Genomic DNA, 6,677 nt, shown 5'->3' on the forward strand with positions numbered 1-6,677 from the left:
CCTCCATGGCCTCTGCATCAGCTCCTGCTTTCTGACCTGCTTGAGTTCCAGTCCTGACTTCCTTTGGTGATGAACAGCAGTATGGAAGTGTAAGCCGAATAAACCCTTTCCTCCCCAACTTGATTTTTGGTCATGATGTTTGTGCAGGAATAGAAACCCTGACTAAAACAACTACATAAGATATTTGAAAGTAACTGTACCTGGGAATATTTAAAGAAACACTCCCTGGTTTTTAGCGCTGACAGGAACATACAGGCATGCATATTGTGTTGTGATTTGTAGCATTTATGTTAAAGTACTTTTTCTCAGCTATAATGAATTGTATGGTTTTCTGCAAAGTGCATAAATGAAAATACAGGAAAATAGTGACAAATTATATTACCATACTAAAGTAAATCCATTAGAAAGCAGAACTTAGCCAGTTTCCACCTGTGCTTGCCAGGAGCAGAGACCCATTCCCACGCATCCCACACCCCAGAAGCAGCTCGACTTCTCAGGTATGCAGACACATTCAGCTTCACAGTTGAGACCTTATACCCTGCCCTGAGACCTGGCTTTATCAAGATCCCTGTGACCTGGGGAAGCAGATTCCCTGCCCAGTCAGAGACACAGGCACCTTCTGGTTCCCAGCTCTGCTTGCTGGTAGCAGAGACCTGATCCCACACAGCACAAACACCAGTGGCAGCTGGACTCCCCAGGATCACAGGATCACAGAATGGACAGGCCCCAGTAAGAGACAAGGAGCCCAGATAACACCAGAGATAACCAGATGGTGAGAGGCAAGCATAAGAACATAAGCAAAAGACATCAATTTGACTTGGCAACATCAGAACTCAGTTATCCCACTAGAAATAACTGCCTTAAAGAAACACAGAAGAACACAGGTAAACAGCTAAAAGCCTTAAGGAGGAAACACATAAGTAAATCCCTTAAAGAAATACAGGAGAATGCAATAGACCAGGTGAAGGAATTGAACAAAACCATTCAGGATCTAAAAATGGAAATAGAATCATTAAAGAAAACTCAAAGGGAGACAGCCCTGGAAATGGAAAACTTAGGAAAGAGTACAGGAGTCACAGATACAAGCATCACCAGCAGAATACAAGAGGTATGACACCCTTTACATATATAAAAAAATCACATCTATAAAAAATACCTGGGTGTAACTCTAACTAAGCAAGTGAAAGATCTGTATGGCAACAACTTCAAGTCTCTGAAGAAAGAATTTGAAGAAATGGAAAGAACTCACATGATCATGGATTGTCAGGATTAATATAGTAAAAATGGCCATTTTACCGAAAGCAACCTACAGATTCAATGTAATTCCCATCAAAATTCCATCTCAATTCTTCATAGACTTAGAAAGAACATTCTCAAATTCATTTGGAATAACAACAACAACAAAAACAAACAGAATAGTGAAAATTATTCTCAACAATAAAATCTCTGGGGGCATCACCATCCCTGACCTCAAGCTATACTACAGAACAATAGTGACTAAAAACTGCATGGTATTGATACAGAAACAGGCAAGCAGATCAATGGAACAGAATTGAAGACCCAAACATGAACCCACATACCTATGGTCACTTGATCTTTAACAAAGAAGCTAAAACCATTCAGTGGAAAAAAAGACAGCATTTTCAACAAATGGTGCTGGTTCAACTGGAGGTCTGCATGTAGAAGAAAGCCAATTAGTCCACAACTATCTCCTTACACCAAGCTCAAATCCAAGTGGATCAAGGACCTCCACATAAAACCAGATACACTGAATCTAAAAGAACAGAAAGTAGGGAAGATCCTCGAATACTTAGTCACAGGGGAAAACTTCCTCAACAGAACACCAATGGATTATGCTTTGAGAGAAACAATTGACAAATGGGACCTCATAAAATTGAAACGCTCCCAGCACTTGGGAGGCAGAGGCAGGTGGATTTCTGAGTTCGAGGCCAGCCTGGCTTACAGAGTGAGTTCCAGAACAGCCAGGGCTACACAAAGAAGCCCTGTCTCAAAAAACCAAAAAAACAAAAAACAAAAACAAAAAAAAAACCAAACAAACAGAAAAAGTGACAACCCACAGATTGGGAAAGGATATTTACCAACCCTACATCTGATAGAGGGCTAATCTCCAAAATATACAAAGAAGTCAAGAAGGCAGACTCCAGAGAACCAAAGAACCCTATTAAAAAGTGGAGTACAGAAGTAAATAAAAAATTCTCAACCGAAGAATCTCGAATGGCAGAGAAATACTTAAATGTTCAACATCCTTAGTCATCAGGGAAATGCAAATCAAAATGACCCTGAGATTCCATCTCACACCAGTCAGAATGGCTAAGATCAAAAAACGCAGGTGGCAGCAGATGTTGGTGAGGATGTGAAGAAAGAGGAACTCTCCTCCATTGCTGGTGGGACAGCAAGCTAGTAAAACCACTTTGGAAATCAGTCTGGCGGTTCCTGAGAAAATTGGAAAGACCCAGATATACCGCTCCTAGGCATATACCCAAAAGGTACTCCATGATATAACAAAAGCACACACTCCACTATATTCATAACAGCCTTGTTTATAATGGCCAGAAGCTGTAGGCAACCAAGATGTCCCTAAACAGAAGAATGGATACAGAAAATATGGTACATATACACTATGGTATAAAACAGGTATTAAAAACAATGACTTGCCAGGCGTGGTGACTCATTGTGGATGATTTTTGCTATTTTTTCCTTATTTAAAAATAAAGGTGATGCTGGGCGTGGTGGCACACGCCTTTAATCCCAGCACTTGGGAGGCAGAGGCAGGCGGATTTCTGAGTTCGAGGCCAGCCTGGTCTTACAGAGTGAGTTCCAGACAGGCGGGGCTACACAGAGAAACCCTGTCTCGAAAAAAAAAAAAAAAAAAAAAAAAAATGACTTCATGAAACTTGCAGGCAAATGGATGGAACTAGGAAATATCATGATTGAGGTAACCCAGACACAAAAGAACACACATAGTATGTACTCACTAGTAACTGATTATTAACCTAAAGGCAGAATTTACTGAATACATTTTTGAAGATGACATCTATTGTGAGAAACTTTCTTGTTCTTAAAAACATACATTCTCTGCATAAGATATTTAAAGCTAACTGTATATTCAAATACTTGTTCTGTTTATTAGCTCAGAGAGGAACACACAGGCACGCACATTGTTCTGTGATTTGTGTAGCTTCTATGATAAAATATTTTCCTTCTGCCAAAATGAATTGTACTGTTATATATATATCAGAACCCAGCTCTCCCATCACAGCAAGCTTTCAAAGTTTGTTTAATTGTAGTCCGTAAAACAGAGCATATGCAGCTATCCTGTTACCTGCGTGAGTCTGAACCCACTTCTTTTTTTTTGTTTGTTTTGTTTTGTTTTTTTTTTTTTTTTGTTTTTCGAGACAGGGTTTTTCTGTATAGCCCTGGCTGTCCTGGAACTCACTTTGTAGACCAGGCTGGCCTCNTGTATAGCCCTGGCTGTCCTGGAACTCACTTTGTAGACCAGGCTGGCCTCGAACTCAGAAATCTGCCTGCCTCTGCCTCCCGAAAGGAAACAGTCACAGCCTACCAGTTATCCACTACACAAGCCCTCAGTGTGTCAATCTTCTGTAGGAAACACCTACATCTGATAAATTATTCAAAAGGAACACCAACAGCCTGACAATCATCCATGCAATATGCCTGCAGCCTGTCAACAATCTGTATAAAATGCTCAAAGCCTGTCAGGCATGCTTATGACATGCCTACTGCCTGTCAATTATCCAAAGGAAATGCCCACAACAACTAAATAATCCATAAGATAAGCCCAAAGCCTGTTAGTCATTCTTAGGACACATACACATGGCCTACAGTCATACACAGGACATGCCCACAGCCTGACAATCAGCTGTGCGGAACACCCAGTCTGTCAATCATCCATAGGAAACATCCACACCCTGTCAGTCATCCACTGTACAAAGCCAAAGCCTGTCAGTCATACATACTAAGTGCCCTCAGACTGTCAATCATCCATAGGAAATGCCTACAGCCTGTCAATCATCAACAGGATAAGATCTTGTAATCATCCAGAAAAGAAGGCTCATCCTGTCAGCCACACACAGGACAAGGACAAATCCTGTTGGTCATCCATACTAAATGCCAAGAGCCTGTCAACCACCCATAGGAAATCCCCACAGACTGTCATTCATGCATATAACACACCCACAACCTGTCAATCATTAATAGTAAACATCCAAAACCTATCAATCATCCAGAGTATAGGAACACGGCCTGTAAGTCATCCATAGTAAAGGATAGCAGCCTGTTAGTCATCGACAGAACACGTCCACAGCCATTAAATCATCCACAGGAAACACCTTCAGTCTGTCAATCATGGGCACAGGACTCGTCCAAAGCATTCTAATCAACCACTGGACAAGGTCGCAGCCTGTCAGTTATCCACGGGAGAAGTCCACATCATGTCAGTCATCCACAGGATAAGGTCACAGTCTGTCAGTCATTCACAGGACAAAGCCAAAACCTGTCAGGCATCCATAGTTAAAGCCCACAGCCTGTCAGTTATTTATAGGAAATCCCCACAACCTGTCAATCATCCATATGACATGCCTACATCCTGTCATTCACCCACAGGAAACACCCACAGCCTGTCAGTCTTTCACAGAAAGCGACCACAGCCTGTCAATCATCCAAAGGAGATGCCTACAACATCTTCATCATCCACAGGAATTGTCCACAACTTGCCATTCATCCATAGTAAAGTAACACAGCCTGCCAATCAGCCACAGGAAATGCATACTACGTATCCCTCATTCATAGGAAATCTCATCAGCCTGTCAATCATCCATATGAAATGCCCACAGCTTGTCAATCAACCCCAAGACATGACAACAGCCTGTCCATCATCCATAGTAAAACAACACACCCTGCCAGTCATCTACAGACAATGCCCAAAGCCTGTCAGTCACCCAAAGGACAAGACCACAGCCTGTCAGTCATGCACCAAACAAGATCCAAGTCTCTCTGACACCGAAAGTAAACTCTGAAAACCTCCCAGTCCTAGGAAAGGCCCACGGCCTGTCATTCGTCCAGAGGACATGCCCACAACCTTTCTATCATTCAGAGTAAAAGTAAACAGCCTTTCAATTATCCACACAATACACCCACAGCCTGTCAGTCATCCACAGACAATGCCCACCGCCCTGCAATCATCCTCAAGACAAGGCCACAGCCTGTCAGACATGAACTTGACAAAGCCAAAGCCTGTCTGTCGTCAAAAGTAAATTCTCACAGCCTGTTAGTCATCCACAGGAAAAGGCCAAATCCTGACAGTTATCTATAATAAACGCACACAGCCTGTCAATCATCCATAGAGCACAGTCACAGTCTGTTGATCATCCACAGGAAAGGCCCACAACCTGTCAGTTATTCATAGGAAACCCTGATAGCATGTCATCCATCCATAGAAAACATCAACAGGCCCTCCGCGGCTCACCGCTTCCCAACCGCCCGCATCTGTCGAAGCCAGGCAGCATTGGGGATTAGTGCGGAAAGCCAGGGTGGTGACCAGTGCAGCGGCGAGGAGGCCTGAGGGATGGTTTGGCTGGGTGCATAAGGACACCACATCCTGTGGCCCCCACAGAGCGAGGGCGATGGAGTCCAAGATGCCAAGCAGAAGGAGCTCGCCAAGTCCCTCCGCATCAAAGTCATCTCCATGGGCAATGAAGCAGTGGGGAAAAGCTGCATTATAAAGCGCTACTGTGAGAAGAGATTTGTGTCTAAGTACCTGTCAACCATTGGGATTGACTATGGAGTCACAAAGGTCCAAGTCTGAGACAGAGAAATCAAAGTTAACATCTTTGACATGGCTGGATACCCCTTCTTTTTTGAGGTCCGAAATGAATTTTACAAGGACACACAAGGTGTGATACTGGTCTATGACGTTGGGCAGAAAAACGCATTTGATGCCCTTGATTCATGGCTGACAGAAAAGAAGCAGGAGCTTGGGCCACACGGGAACATGGACAACATTGTCTTTGTTGTATGTGCCAACATGATCGACTGACTGCTCCAAACACTGCTGCATCGATGAAAGTGAGAGGCGTCTCTGGGCTGAAAGCAAAGGTTTCCTGTACTTTGAAACATCAGCACAAACTGGCGAGGGAATCAAAGAGATGTTCCAGACCTTTTACATGTCCATAGTTGACTTGTGTGAAAATGGCGGGAAGCATCCTACGGCAAATAGCAGTGCTAGTTTCACCAAAGAACAAGCAGACACCATTCGCAGAACCTGAAATAGTTAAGGTCAGCTGGGAGATGCTGGGAATCAGACCTGGGGCCTCAAGGGAGGAAGTTAATAAGGTCTACCGGAAGCTGGCTGTGCTTCTTCACCCGGACAAGTGCGTAGCACCTGGCAGTGAAGATGCCTTCAAAGCGTTGTGAATGCCCAGACAGCTCTCCTAAAAAACATCAAGTAGAGGCAGAGGAAACTGCAAAGGAGCTCAAGTGCAAACAGACTCCCCTTCAGCCACCAGGGGGAGACAACCCAGTGCTAAGAGAGAGAGGCAGTGCCAGCCACAGGAGCTGGAGAACCTGAAGCTCATCCCGGATCCCAGGTCTTTGCTGTGCCCTAGAAATAGTTGCTAGTATGAAGCAGCAAGGAATGC

General features: G+C 43.7%; 1 pseudogene; it reads left to right on the forward strand.

Moving 5' to 3' along the window:
• LOC110295018 overlaps positions 1 to 6,488 on the forward strand; it is an 84,575-nt pseudogene extending 78,087 nt beyond the window's left edge.
• Positions 6,489 to 6,677: the final 189 nt, after the last annotated feature.

This window comes from Mus caroli, chromosome 1 (assembly GCF_900094665.2).
Source record: "Mus caroli chromosome 1, CAROLI_EIJ_v1.1, whole genome shotgun sequence".
Lineage (NCBI taxonomy): Eukaryota > Metazoa > Chordata > Mammalia > Rodentia > Muridae > Mus > Mus caroli.